The 14,986-nt window shown below is 44.3% G+C and overlaps 1 protein-coding gene across 6 annotated transcripts in view; it reads right to left on the bottom strand.

Moving 5' to 3' along the window:
* The window catches only part of ATXN7 (ataxin 7), a 172,852-nt gene extending 157,868 nt beyond the window's left edge, over positions 1-14,984 (bottom strand). For all 6 annotated transcript variants that reach the window (XR_004971455.1, XM_036331671.1, XM_036331667.1 and 3 more), the window contains exon 1: positions 14,852-14,984. The gene's annotated coding sequence lies outside the window, so the exon portion shown is untranslated. The remainder of the gene's footprint in view (positions 1-14,851) is intronic.
* Positions 14,985-14,986: the final 2 nt, after the last annotated feature.

Here is a 14,986-nt window from a genome sequence, read left to right on the forward strand (position 1 = left end):
AAGTGGGGGAAGGGCATAGTGCTTCTATCCTCCTGTTGGGGGGGGGGGGGGGTGCATTTCCTGGCAGTGGCTGAATGCCCCCAGGACTGTAGCTCCTCTCAGTAGGCTCCTTCTCTCGCCCTGGACTCCAGGAAGGAGTGCTATTTCTTCTCTTTGCTCCTTTGGACCTACAGGTAATAGCAGCCTCTCGCTGCTGTTTGTCACCCTTAACTCTGCCCTCTCCTCTGAAAATAATTTCTTCATTAAAGTCTCCTGAACCATCTGCGTTGGACTCTATTTCCTGCCAGATCTAAGAATTCAAACCAGAGACTTGAAAAACCAGCCATCTCCTTCCTTTGCTGTGAGTAGTTACCACAATGGTTATTCATCTACCAAAGCAATTCCTTCACACCAAGCACTGCATGTGAGCTCTTAGAATTCTCAGGCAGAAATGACACCTTTTAAACTGGTCAGTGCAGAACACAGGAGGCGCTCCTGAAAGGCAAAATGGAGGAGATGACACTGACAATTCTCTAGGCAGGAGCCTGTATCATGTCAAGAATAAAACCTTTACCAAGAGATGTCACTTCCTCCTACTTCCTGGGTTTCCTTTCGCTGAGGGCTTGGAATCAGAGTCAGCATTGTATTTTCACCCTGGATACCAGTAAGTTGTATCACTGCCTTGGGGAGGCTGCCCTGTGTGTCACTTGACTTAGCTACTTCGTTAGACTGGAGGATCTGCTTACCACTAGCCAAGGCACACAGAAAGAAAATCAGCCTCTTATGTTACCAGCCACCCTCATGAGCTTTCCTTCTTCCTCTCTTTCATCCCAGGGTAAATCTTTCTCCTGCACTAGGTAAAAGATAAGCAGGATGAGAAAATTCTGCTTTGCTCAGCCTTGCCTGTCTCTTTAACAGATTAACTTTTCTTTTCCACAGGAGAGGACTGGCATATGCTTATACCATAATCTGCTCTGAGCTCCTTCTTCAGATTTTTCTTTTACCCAGGCGACTGGATTTAAGATTAGATGTTAACTGGAAATCACTCCGGAGTCTCTAAATACTCCACCTTGCTTTCACTAGGCACAAGTAACCTGAAAGTTACTACATTTCTGAGTATTGGGGCATTCTTTTTGAACAAGGGCAGATTTAAAGAATTCTTCCAGAGAGTTGATAAGAACTGATGTGGCTTATGTCAACAAGCTATCCCAACAAGAACTCAAATGTCTCCCTCTGCAACCAGCAGGCATTCAAAGCTGACAGAGTTGCTAAGATAAGGACAGGGGCTGATAAAGGCCTGTCATCTGCAGAAACGATGTTCTATTCTACTCCATCCATGGCAGCCAAAGGGAAAGATAGGTCTCTTCTTCCATCCTGGCGGGGAAGCCCCTTTCTTCAGCCTGAAGGCAACACCTGAGCAAGGCAGTGGGATTAACAAAACTGAGTTCACACTATGTATCCATTTCTACCACTCTACCCTTACTTCTAAGCACTCATTTCAAAATTTATTGGGGAACTCTATAAGCAGCCGGGTGGATATACATCAAATGCTAAGCGTGCCGTAACCGGTTTGGCTCAGTGGATAGAGCATCGGCCTGCGGACTCAAGGGTCCCAGGTTCGATTCCGGTCAAGGGCATGTGCCTTGGTTGCGGGCACATCCCCAGTGGGGAGTGTGCAGGAGGCAGCTGATCGATGTTTCTAGCTCTCTATCCCTCTCCCTTCCTCTCTGTGAAAAATCAATAAAATATATATTTTTAAAAAAATGCTAAGCGTGGTATGTCTGGGAAGTAGAAGTAGCTTTCATTTCCTTCTGTGGATGTGTGAAATTTTCCAAAGTTTTATAAACACCTATCTATGATTTTTGCAATCAGGGAAAATTATTAAACAAGAACCCTGTAAGTATTCAGGAATTTGTTTTCCATAAGAACTAAATTTATGTAATTCTTAAAACTCAAAATCAAAATCACATTTCATAGCTTTCATGGATTTTAAGATTTTCAACAGTATAATTTTATGAACCTTTTTTAAACTTAAGAAACCATTCAAAATGGGAAAAACAAGAATGCTAAATTAGATTTAACATGTAATTTTTTTCTGGTATACATCATGACCTTAACTGAGACAACTTAGACTCTTCAAAAATCCACTATTTTCATACTCTGAAGTACTCCTAAATACACATGAAAAGGAACGGAACTGTTTTTCTTTGTAAGAACACACAGACTATATCATATGCAGTTATAGGGTTAAGAGACTACAGATAAAAAAACAGGCTGGTGTTTCTTCCACTACAAATGCTAGCCAATAAAAACTTTCCAGTCTACAGTTGATTAATACTTGACACCAGAGCTCTGGAAAAGAAAGCTAATCGTTGCTGGCTGTTAGCTAAAGCAATAGACACACTACGGAACCTGCCTACTACCAATTCATGACTGCTGTTTACTACGACCACTGATTTTGCAGTTTAGAGTTATCTAACTTCCGACCAGAAACTGAAATACTATCTTTTCTAGGTTCTACCTTTCTCATAATCTATAATAGCTACACGTGTTATTTACTTTCTTGTCGTGTTGAAATATATTAACAGAGAAACTTGGATCCATAAACATCTTTACTAGCTTCAGGAAGCTAATAAATTTGAACAAGTGATTCCTTTTAAGCTGTCCTAATGTAATAGCAAATGGTCTTTTTTCTAACTTTGATTTCCAAGTGATTTATACTTATAACTATCAGAATGATAACACGGTGGAGAGGGGAGGGGATGGGGAACGAAGTCTTAAATATTTCCTCCTAGAGCACTTGAAAGGAGCTATGTGCCAGACCACTATAAATTCCTTTGTGTTCAGTACATTAAAGACACTAATAAATAGAATATAAAGAAATACAAGTATGTATTTTTCAATATAAAATTTTGCTAGCACTCTTTTCAAGATTAAATTCAGGATTCTAAAAGTTCAAAATGTCTGCAAAAATAAGATCATGAGACAAATTAGAAATGCAAGAAAAGAAGGCAGTTTTTTTGACTAGTGTTAAGTGTTCATAGAACATGGTTAGAAGCTGTAGAAATTAGTGCCTGAAACAAATTGAAAAGGACACTTTAAAAACTAGTGTTAAATGTCAGGACAGGGTTCTAAAAGTTAGGGAAAGGCGTGGGATCCCTCTATTTACCAAAAGGTCTGGCCAAACAGAAACACCACATCACCACTAGGAGTAAGTTGATGGTTCAGACTACAATGAACCTCTAAAAGCAGAGGAGAAAGAGCCTAACCTACAACACTATTGTTAACAGAAAACTGCCTGGAGGCTCTAATTAAACAAATATGCCAAGTGCTCCTCTCAAAACCTCTTGAAGTGGTGGACCTGAACAGCAAAAAACAGAGCAGACCATTTAAACCAAGAGTCCAGAGCTGAGAGGACAAGAGACTGCAATGAAAACGCCGCAGGTGGTAATTAACCATGGGGAAGTAAAAAGGCCAGACTAAAGGGCTCCAAGAGCTACTTCAAACCGGCTCATTGTCGCTAGCAGAGGTGGGATAAGTCGCTCCTCAAGGGGGGTATCTGTGAGGAAATGAAGAGATGCTGGGCGTCCACACCAAGAAAAAAAAACCCAGCTGCTAACCAAGGCGGACTACTACATGCCTTCCTCACACGCCAATGTCCCCACAGTCATAGAGGCCAAACAGGTGCGCCCATCTCCAGTTCAGCCCAGACCCTTGAGAAACCAGAAAAGAGGCTTGTGCAGTTGGTCAACCACTGCTGCAGAACTGCCCCCAGCAACGGCCTGGGTAGTTAGAGCACCCAGGTTCTCCTGCCAGCAGCCCTATACCGCAGGGGAACCGCCTGCCTTTCCTAAATCATACGCTCATCTGAAAATGAGGGGAAACCTGCCCTTCTCTGACTTCAAAAGATTAGAGTATAAAATAAAACACGTGAAATACGTGAAAATGCTGTGAATAATATCACATTGGATTTGCACCTTTCACCACTTGAAACATGGTTTAACTTACACTGTAAAGTCTGTCTATATAATGTCAGTTGGCCCTTTAGTCTATGAGCTATAAGGTCTACAATGTTTAAAGTATTAGCAAGGCTACAATGAAAGCACTAGACACCAGCAGGAGGCAGAAAAACAAATGCAGGGCAGTTTGAAGTTTAGTGCGAGGGCCTATTTATCTCACTGTGTCCTCAGGGGGTCACCATGCACTGGGTAAAAATGTTCTTAACAGGGACCCTGCTACCAATAAATGGTTAGAGTCCATATGCTTTTCTTTAAAACTCAGGGAAATGTGTGTGCTATAGAAAAGGTTACCATGAAAAAATGCATATATTATTGCACTTACAATGCTAAGTGCTAATTAGTAGAAATGGAAATGGATGGTATACAGACTCTTCACTATAGAGTCACAAGAACGCTTCTTAAACTGGGGTTTAAAAGCCCTTGGAGGCATGTGGGGTTGGGAGGGAGGAGAGTGAGCCAGCGGTCATTAGGGTATTGGGAATGTTAAATGCGATAGATAATGCACCAAGCAACTCTCACTTAGCAGTCACCAGTGTTTGGTGCGTGGACGTGTGTTGGTTTTACCAGCTCTACATCCACTCCCCCTGCTGGGGAATGACAACTCCCCCAGTAGGCACTTTCTGGGTGGGGTGGTAACCAGACACCTGTCAAGGGCCAATTTGGGCCTGAGAGATACTCTCGCAGTAGAGAGTGGGGTTAAAAACAGTTGGTTGGAGAGGTTTCTACTGCTTACAACCAAAGACCTTTAGCTGATTAGCTATTATTTCCAGTCTAGAAGAATCCATTTTCTCAAGGATTGGGGGGATAAAATTTGACTTGATTGGCAAGCAACTTAAACTATTAAACTGATAGTAAAACAAAGGGATATATCATGGAACAGAATATAAAATTCATGTAAAATAGTAAGATACTGGATTTTTTAATTGAGATATTTTAAAAACATGCTTCCTTCTACTTCTCACTCTCCCTCCCTCATGAAAGTTTCTTCAGCCATGGGTTTAAGAAGGATAAACTTTCCCTAACTTTTAGGATCTGCCCCTAACTAGGTAAAAAATGTAGGGCAAGTTACTTCACTTCCCTAAGGCACACTCATCACACCTTAAAAATGGGAATAATAATAGTTCCTACTTCATACAGCTATTATCCCAACAGATAATACAGGGAAGCAGTTAGCACTACTCCTCACAGCAGTTTTTCAGTCACAGCAAACAAGGGGAATTTGGTTAATGTAACAAAAGCAAGGGGCATATTATTTGCAAAGATGGCTGCAACCATGACCCTTACCCCAACCCACCCAATTTCCTGTAGGCAAGACCCCTGAGAGACAGAGCAGCACCTCTAGCAAGAGGAGGTGCCTATTTCCAACCCCTTGAACCTGTGCTGGTCCTGTGGCTGCCATGACCAGAGAACGGGGCAGAATGGCACTGTGTGACTTCTAAGCCCAGGCCTCAAGGAGCCTTGAAGCTCTCAAGCTCTTGGGATAAGGTGCCTGCAGATGAGAAAATCTGCTCCTGCTGCTGGAGATGAGAGCAAGGGGAGCTCCGAGTGCTGCCCCAGCTCCAGGTCCCTAGAACAACCAGCTCTGACTGGAGCTTTCAAATGACAACAGCCATTTGAGACCTTACTGGCTCATTGGAGACCTCAGGCCAGGCAAGACCAGCTCAGAAACTGCTCTGACCTAATTGTGAGCAAATAAATGGTCAGTTTTAAGCCACAAAGTTTTAGAGTGGGTTGTTGCTACTCAGCAATCAAAAACTGACAGACATACTTCATGAACTGTCCTATGTCTACATTTTTTTATTCCATGCATTTCCCAAAATTTCCTATAAACAAATTCAAGCTCAATGTCGCTAAATAACTATATCGCAGCCAGATGTGGTTACACTTCTCATTCTTCGTGACCATGTCAATATTTCCACTTCCATAAAAACACTGAAATGTATCTCAGTCAGAATTCTCTCTTGGAGATGTATGGACATATTCTAAAGCCAAAATAACTCATGTGAAAATGTTCTACATTCATCATCATTATGTCACAAGAATGCAGGTGCAAACATAGGTGAACTGAAATGGAAGGTAACTAAGAGAAGAAAAATGAAGGTAATTGCTATGATCCCTTCAAAAGCTAGGAATCCAACAGATTCTCCCTTTAACAGTTTTTGGGCCTGGCATTTTCTTCCATATACTTCAAAGATGACCAAAACCCTCTTTTAAAATTCACCACACACTGTCAAGAGGAAATGCTTGTTGAGGTGACCTTCCAGTCAACAAATATTTATGGAGCACCAACTCTATGCCAGGGAGTAGTTAGCTCTGAACACTTTTTTTATATAGTGTACAGACATACCAGGGTAAAAGGAGCAGGACTGGGTGAAAGTAGGCCGCACACCTGTCTTGGTCAAGGTACCTGGTTTGGTTAGAGGGCTCCTAGGGGTGAATGTGGAAAACAAGGCTCTACCTCAGCGATTTCCAACGTTTTTCATCTTATGGCACACACAAATTAATTACTAAAATGCTGCAGCACACCAAAAAACATAGTTTACTGACAAAAAAAAAAAGTATCACTTTGATTCATTCACACCAGATGGCTATTGTGTTGGCTGTTGTCATTTTTTAATCTGACAATCTAAGGCAAAAGAGATCAGTGCCCCTAAGTAGTCAGGTATTGCATGTTTTAAAATTTCTTGTGGCAATAAAAAAAGAAAAGAAAAAACAAGAAAAAAATTCTTGTGGCACACCAGTTGAAAATCACTGCTCTATCCTCATGCAAACATATGACTAGAAGGGGGAAATATTAGCAGTTAATATAATTACCATCACCAATATTATCACTACCATTACTGTTATTATGTACCCTTACCCCTCCCACCACTTCTTCCTCCTTAGTTACTGTATAGTATCTGGCACTCTGCTAAGCACTTGCCCCCTCTAATCTTCATAACCACTTAGCCAGGTATTACCCACATTTTATAGATGAGACTGAGGCCCTGACTTGATAAAATAATATAGACAGGAAGTGGTAGAGCTCATGCTTTTAAGCACTACTCTATACTGCCTCCATCTATATGAATTCATTGATTTTATAGGACTTTCAACAGGGGGGAAAATCCTCCACAGCAAGAAATGAGGCACAACATACTACTTTATCTGTGTCTGTGGTTTAGTCCTGTTTGGAATTTTTTCTGTCCTGTTGGATGAGTCTGAAAAGCATTCTTATAAGTAACATAGAAAACATTTTTAAAGGTATGAGAAAGTGTATTTCATTTCTCATTCAATAGAACATAGACAGTGAAGGGAATTAGGGCTCAGCCACAAATAGGGGATGTATTCAATTACTATGTTTATACTTTAATAGCTTTGTTATTTTTTCCAGATTATAAAAGAAACACATGCTAAATTTAAAAAATTGAGGAAAACATTTTTTAAAAAGATCACCTACAATCTTATTACATAGAAATAATAGGTTCCTATTATTCAGTGTAGTATATTCTTTTAGATACTTTCTTGTAGGTTTCTATATACACCTTAAAAATCATACATACATATTCCCTGCATTATCCTTTTTAAAGATTGCGTAGAATTTCACTGTATGAGTAGGCCCAAAATGACTTAATCCTTTATTAATAGGCATTTATATTACTTTCCATATTTGCCTATTATAAAGAAATTGGGCAGTGAGCAGTCTGGTACACACATCTACTAGTAAGCACACTTGCTCAACAGTTTCTCTAAGATAAATTCCTAGATGTTGACTTGCCTTTATTTTATGGCCCAAAATATTATTCAGAAAATACAGTATTACTAAGTTTACCATTTTATTTTTTGAAACCAAATTTACCTTTTTAAAAAGAAGGAAACCCTTAATGTTAAGAGTAATAACATATTTTACATTTTTAATATCTAGATAAAATAGCAAAATTTTTTTTTAAAACTGCCATTTATTCTTAAATAGCTAAAATATTGATTCATGCCTCTGCTATTACATTAGGTTTACATTTGGAGGTGAAAATCTAAAATACCCAATAACTTCTAGTGGTTTTATTTTCAGCATAATGTTGTTGTTTTAAAAAGTTAAACTTCAAAAAGAACATACTTGTTGCAAAACAAGCAAATTAGTTGAGAATGTTAAAAAGCAGGAAGGGATATACCAGTCAGTTGTAGCAATTACCAGGTCACCAAATCTGCATCCTCCCATACAATGGCCAAGAGAGATGAGTCAGGGGAGAGAGAAAAGGTGGAACCAAAAGCAGCAGCCCTCAGTGCTTCAGTGATGGGCGGATGAAATTACACACAGACATATACATCTACATGCTCTGTACACACCAACCCCGGAGCTGATCTCCAGGGGTTAGAGCACAAGAGGAATCTTTGTGTGCTTCATTTAACCAAACATCATACAGAAAGGGGTTGGGGGTAGCCGGATACAGATTTCCTTAATGTGGAGTGTCTAGTTAGCAATCTAAAGGCCTAGTATCAATTACTTCCCCTCCAGGGCAAGGGGAGAATAAAAGGAACTTGAAACAGCTCCAAAGGCATAGATTCCCTTCAAAGTCATCACACAGGACAGGGTTCAGTCATCAAGCTCCATGGAAAATTGGGCAAGGTGAGAGGTTTTTCTAGCAATAAATAAAATTCACAGGTGCCCTGGCCGGCATGCTCAGTGGTTAGAGCATCAGCCTATGTAAGTAACTAAAGGATCCCCAGTTCAATTACAGTCAAGGGCACATACCTGGATTGCAGGTTTTATTCCTGGCCCAGGTCAAGGAGTGTGAGGGAGGCAACTAATTGATGTGTCTCTCTCATATCAATGTTTCTCTCTCCCTCCCCCAACCTCCACTTCTCTATTCCCACTCCTTTCCACTCTCTGAAAAATCAATGGAAAAAACATCGAGTGAGGATTAAAAAAATAAATAAAATTCACTTGTGATACAGTATAATGCATGTGCTTGTTGGGAGCCGGTCCATCCTTGCTGCTTGACACAGTCACTGCAGGGAAGAAACATCTGCACAGCATATGTTTCAAGGGACCTGGCGTATATGACATACTGTTCTTAATATGTTTGCTCACCTTCTTGGCACTATGTGTTTTAACCAAGGTCACCTCTCTGAGAAAGGTTGTTTCCCCAGGTAGGGATTTTCCCCTGAAGTTAGGGAGGGAATAAAACCCCTTAACTAAGTGCCAGGCGGGTAGTTAATCACTTTAACTACGAACAATCACGATTAAGCTACATATTCTTTACTCCCTGGAATGGAGATAAGAAACACCCTAACCTTTGGAATAGAGATTGATAGGATTGGAATCAACTGGTATAAATACAGATGTAACAAGACAACAGGACACAGAACCTAGCGAGAGAACCTGGCTACAGAACCTGGATAGAACATAGCAAGAGAACCTGACTAGAACCTGGTGACTGAACCTGAATGAAGAACCTAGACACAGAACCTGGCTGGAAAACCTAGCGAGAGAACATGGCAAGAGACCCCGGACAGAACCTGGCTGGAGAACCTAGCGAGGGAACATGGCTACAGAACCTGGCTGGAGAACCTAGCAAGAGAACATGGCAGGAGAACCTAACCAGAACTTCGCTGGAGATCCTGACCAGAACTTGGCTAGAGATCCTGGCTAGGCTGCTGATCAACTGAAGGCTGTCTCCGTGTCGTTCCTTCTTCGCCGACTCTGTCCACACCTTTGGGGACCCCTGGACCTGCTGGGGTTGGACCCCAGCATGTGCTAAGAAGGGAAGACCACACACTGTAACTAAAAACTAACCTACTGGAACAGTGGTTCTCAACTTTCCTAATGCTGCGACCCTTTAATACAGTTCCTCATGTTGTGGTGACCCCCAACCATAAAATTATTTTCGTTGCTACTTCATAACTGCAATTTTGCTAGTGTTATGAATCCTAATGTAAATATCTGATATGCAGGATGTATTTTCATTGTTACAAATTGAACATAATTAAAGCATAGTGATTAATCACAAAAACAATATGTAATTATATATGTGTTTTCCGATGGTCTTAGGCGACCTCTGTGAAAGGGTTGTTCAACCCCCAAAGGGGTCCCGACCCACAGTTTGAGAACCGCTGTATTGGAGTTTTATCCTAATGGGGGAGATGGGGCATTAGATTATGCATGGAATACTTGAAGTGGCAAATAGCAGTGTTGGGGGAGGGGTGGGCGGGACGGGGGAGGTGTTGCTTGGTAATGCCACAAACCTACAGGACTTACGGGGTCTTCCAGGCAAAATACAGACTACGGATCAAATCCAGCTGCTGCCCATTCATACCATGAGTATTTACATTTTTAAATGGTTGAAAAAATAAAAACATTTCATGCATATAAAAATTTCATGAAACTCAAACGTTAGTGTCCACAATGCCCATTCTCTTATGCTTATGGCTGCTTTCTAGACACACTGGCAGAATTGAGCTCCATGGAAAATTGGTCAAGGTGAGAGGTTTTTTTAGCAATAAATAAAATTCACAGGTGCCCTGGCCAGTGTGCTCAATGGTTAGAGACCTGGGTGGCTTGCAAAGTTGAAAACATTTTCTATCTTTTCCTTTACAGAAAGTTTGCCGACCTCTGTTCCAGGCCATAAAGTCACATTGTTTTGTTGGTTTGCCCCCTGACACACCCAGAATTGACATATAACCTGATAGCCTAACCGAGAATTCAACCCAAATGTTTACACTGGACAGGTCTAATGGGTCCTATAAGGCAAGGGTACCTACCCATGGAAACCAGAAAAATGTGAAAGGCTTTTCTGAGTTGAAAGTAGGATGGTCCCAGAAGGTTTAATAGGAATGAGTATAATTAAAGATGTTCTCTTTGAAAGAATTATTAGCTGTCTTCTTCTAAAAATGAGAATGAAACTATATCAAAATGGCTACCATCTCTGGTTCCTGGTCAGGACACGTACCCAGGTTGTGGGTTCAATCCCAGGTCAGGGTGGGTACAGGAGGCAACTAATCCATGTTTCTCTCTCACATTGATGTTTCTCTTTCTCTCTCTCTCTCTCTCTCTCTCTCTCTCTCTCTCTCTCCCCCTCCCCCTCTCTAATCAATAAAAACATATCCTTGGGTGAGGATTAAAAAAGACAAATAAAAAAATAAATAAAAGTATTGAACACAAATATCTACTTTTTCCTATCTTTTTCTAGAATTATTCTAACTCCCATTTTATTTAAAAACATATATATACACATACATATATATACATATATATATATATATGTTTGGGGGGACCTACACCTCTTTTATAACAAAACTATAGGCCCTTCCCCTAGAAAAATACACATACACAAAACGTTTGGGTCACAATAGGAGGTTCAGGATTCTCTTGAAGCCTATTAATGGACCCCTAGAAGTCCACAGACCCCAGGATAACCCTTGCTTTAAAAGTATCCTATATAATAAAACCCTAATATGCTAAGTGTCCAGTCGTCCGTTCAACCAATCAAAGCATAATATGCTAATGATATGCTAAGGCCACTCAACTGCTTGCTATGACATGCACTGATCACCAGGGGCAGATGTTCTGCCCATAGGTTAGCCTGCTGCTGGGGTCCGGCCGATCAGGACTGAGTGAGACAGGCCGGACACACCCTGGAGGCCTACCGCAGTCCCTCCCCAGCTGGCCAACCGCCTGCATCCCTCCAGAGCCCCCCAATCATGCACCATTGGGGTCCTGCGGCCTGGCCTGCACCATCTCGCAATCCGAGATGGGGCCCTTCAGGGGATGTCAGAGAGCCGGTTTCAGCCCGATCCTGCAGGCCAGGCTGAGGGACCCCACTGGTGCATGAATTCATGCATCGGGCCTCTAGTATTATAGAAATGCCTACACCATTTCAAAGAGTTCTCTCATCACCCATTATAGTTGCAGAACACTAAAATTAAATAAACATTCAAACTTTCTCAGCTGGACTCTTGTAGTCTCAAAGAAACCAGGAATCGAATGACTTGAGTAAATCACCAAATCTAAGGTCATATAAGTCTAAAGTCCAAATCAGTTTGTCATAGCTTAAAATTTGCTACTTCCTTCTGCTCTGAGATATTGCTAGAAAAGAAAGAAATGTTAGTATGGCCTAGAGCTTGAGTCCTTCCTACTTTAACAGTTTAATTGATTACACACAAAAGAGACTATTCCTAATATTCACCTAAAGATGTTCTTTCACTATATATGATATGAAGAAAAGTCCATTAAAATAATTCTTAAGTGTTCAGCACATAGATCTGCTGACAAAGCAGATTTTTAAAAGTTCATAAAGGCTCAAATTTTGATGTTACCCACCACTTGAGTCAAGAACCTTCAGAAATGTTTATTTTCAGGTATATCTCAAACTTTAAAGTTTTTCCAATCTCTCTTGGTCTTACTACTTTAGAACACTTCTAGAGCTGTCCAACAAAGTTGTAAGTTACAAAAAGGACTTACAAAAGCAGCCAGAATTCCATCTATGAATAGAAGTCTCCTGAAAATTTAACAGTTGCAGGGGGGTAGTGATACTTGTCTATAAACAACATTAAAGATTTTTTTAGATTACTGATTTCAGAGATAGGAAGAGAGAGAGGGAGGGAAAAAAGGACAGAAGGGGGAGAGGGAGAGAAGGAGAGAAAGAGAGAGAGAGAGAGAGAGAGAGAGAGAGAGAGAGAGAGAGAGAGAGAGGATTTGTTGTTCCACTTATTTACGCATTCATTGATTGCTGTTTGTATATACCCAGATTGAACCCACAACCTTGGCTATTGAGACTATGCTCTGAGGTACCCTGCCAGGGCTAATGATTATTTTAAATCACTACATACTGTTTCAAAGTCAACATCATGATCAAAAGTGCCACTTGGGATTGACAGATAATCAATTGATACTTTCAAGTTAAAATTTTTAGTACTTAGGATTTAATTATTTTTAATTAACTCAGAGAGGAAGGGAGGAGAGAGAGACAGAAACATCAATGATGAGAGAGAATCCTTGGTCGGCTGCCTCCAGCACATCCCACACTAGGGATCAGGGACGGAGCCGGGGCAACCTGGGCACGTGAATTGAACCTGGACTCGAACCCTGACCTGGTTCATAGGTCGAAGCTCAACCACTGAGCCCCGCTGGCCGCAGAGGCCCTTAGGATTTAAAGTAATTGTTTTGGTCAGAGAATCTTCCCTCCTTCTGAAAACCAAGACCATGAGCAGGGGACGGAGGCACATGGCAGCCAGTGTGTAGGCCAATAGGATCTCAACGCCTGGGGAGTCCCACGGGGGGGGGGGGGGGGGGGCAGTTAGGGCTCAGAATTTCTCACTTTCCAAAAGGCAAAACGCTAATCCGCTCATCCTTTGGAGGCCTGCTCAAGAGGGTCACTCAAGTTGCGACCTCATAGCGACTGACGAGGACAATCTTCCACGTACTGGTTTCTAACTAGAAGTCCAATTAAGCCCACTTCCCGGGCACACGTCTGCATGAACTCTGCCCTTTGGGACCTGGGAGAAGCGGGAGGATGAACCCCACCTCAGCGAGGACACGGAATCCCCCAGAAGGGCTCCACCCCCCAGAAGGGCTCCACCCCCCAGAAGGGCTCCACCACCCAGAAGGGCTCCATCCCATAGAAGGGCTCCAACCCCCAGAAGGGCTCCATCCCCCAGAAGGGCGCCATCCCCCAGAAGAGCTCCATCCCCCAGAAGGGCTCCACCCCCCAGAAGGGCTCCATCCCATAGAAGGGCGCCATCCCCCAGAAGGGCTCCATCCCCCAGAAGGGCGCCATCCCCCAGAAGAGCTCCATCCCCCAGAAGGGCGCCATCCCCCAGAAGAGCGCCATCCCCCAGAAGGGCTCCACCCCCAGAAGGGCTCCATCCCCCAGAAGGGCTCCACCCCCCAGAAGGGCTCCACCCCATAGAACGGCTCCATCCCCCAGAAGGGCTCCATCCCATAGAAGGGCTCCACCCCCCAGAAGGGCTCCATCCCCCAGAAGAGCTCCATCCCCCTGAAGGGCTCCACCCCCCAGAAGGGCGCCATCCCCCTGAAGGGCTCCAGGGGGCGCGGCCCGGGGCGGGAGAGTAAGTCCTCGCTCGGTACATGCAACCCGGGTTCGAGGCTCGGGACGCGCTGGGGCAGCGCAGCCTGTCCCATCTGACGTCCCCGCAGCGGGCCGCCGGGCGCGCTCCTCCGGGGGCGCCGCTCACCGCCGCAAGGCTGCCCTTGGCCAGAAACTCGCCGACAGGGAATCCAAGTGACTTTTGGGGAGCGATGCCCCCGGACTCCGCAGGGGGCCCCGGAAACGTGTAACTCGACTCGCGAGGCGACGTTTCCCATGAAGCACCGCCCTCCCTTCACTTTCAACTTCCCCTTAAGATGGGACAGGCACAGAGGCTTTTTTTTTAATCCAAGAGAAAAATAAATAAATAAAAGATAAATAGATAAATACGTAAATGATAAGTGAATGATAAATAAATAAATAAAAGCACGCCATCCCCGATCAGCGCCGGGCCGCCAGGTGAGGACGGCGGGCACGGCGCTCCCAGTCCCGCCGCGAACTGCGCCCGGAGCTCCCCAAGTTTCCCCTCCCGACCCCGCCGGGCCCCGGGGAGCAGCAGCGCTCGCCCCCCTCCCGCCTCCCGGGGCCCCGGCCTCCCCGCCCGCTGGCCGCGCCCCGCGCCGGTGCGCGCTGCAGACCCGCCGGCGCGAGAGGCGGAACTTCGCGGGGACCCTCCGCCGCGCCCCGCCCCGCGCCCAGGGGTCCCGGCGCTCCCGCCCCCGGCGCGAGCCCACCCCGCCGCACGCGGAGGCCGCGGCCCCTCCCGGGCAGGCGCGGGCCTCGACCCCGGGCGGCCGCAGCCCCCGCCGCCCCGGCGCCCCGCGAGCTCACCTGGCGGCGGCCGGGGCCTCGGGCGGCCTCCGGGCGGCGGCGGCGGGGCGGCCGGGGGCAGGGGCCGCCCGCGGGCAGGCTCCACGCGCGCCGGCCGGGCCGCCCCGGAGTGGCAGCCGGGGAGCGGGTCCCGCG

Source organism: Myotis myotis, unplaced genomic scaffold, assembly GCF_014108235.1.
Source record: "Myotis myotis isolate mMyoMyo1 unplaced genomic scaffold, mMyoMyo1.p scaffold_m19_p_13, whole genome shotgun sequence".
In the NCBI taxonomy this organism is placed as follows: domain Eukaryota; kingdom Metazoa; phylum Chordata; class Mammalia; order Chiroptera; family Vespertilionidae; genus Myotis; species Myotis myotis.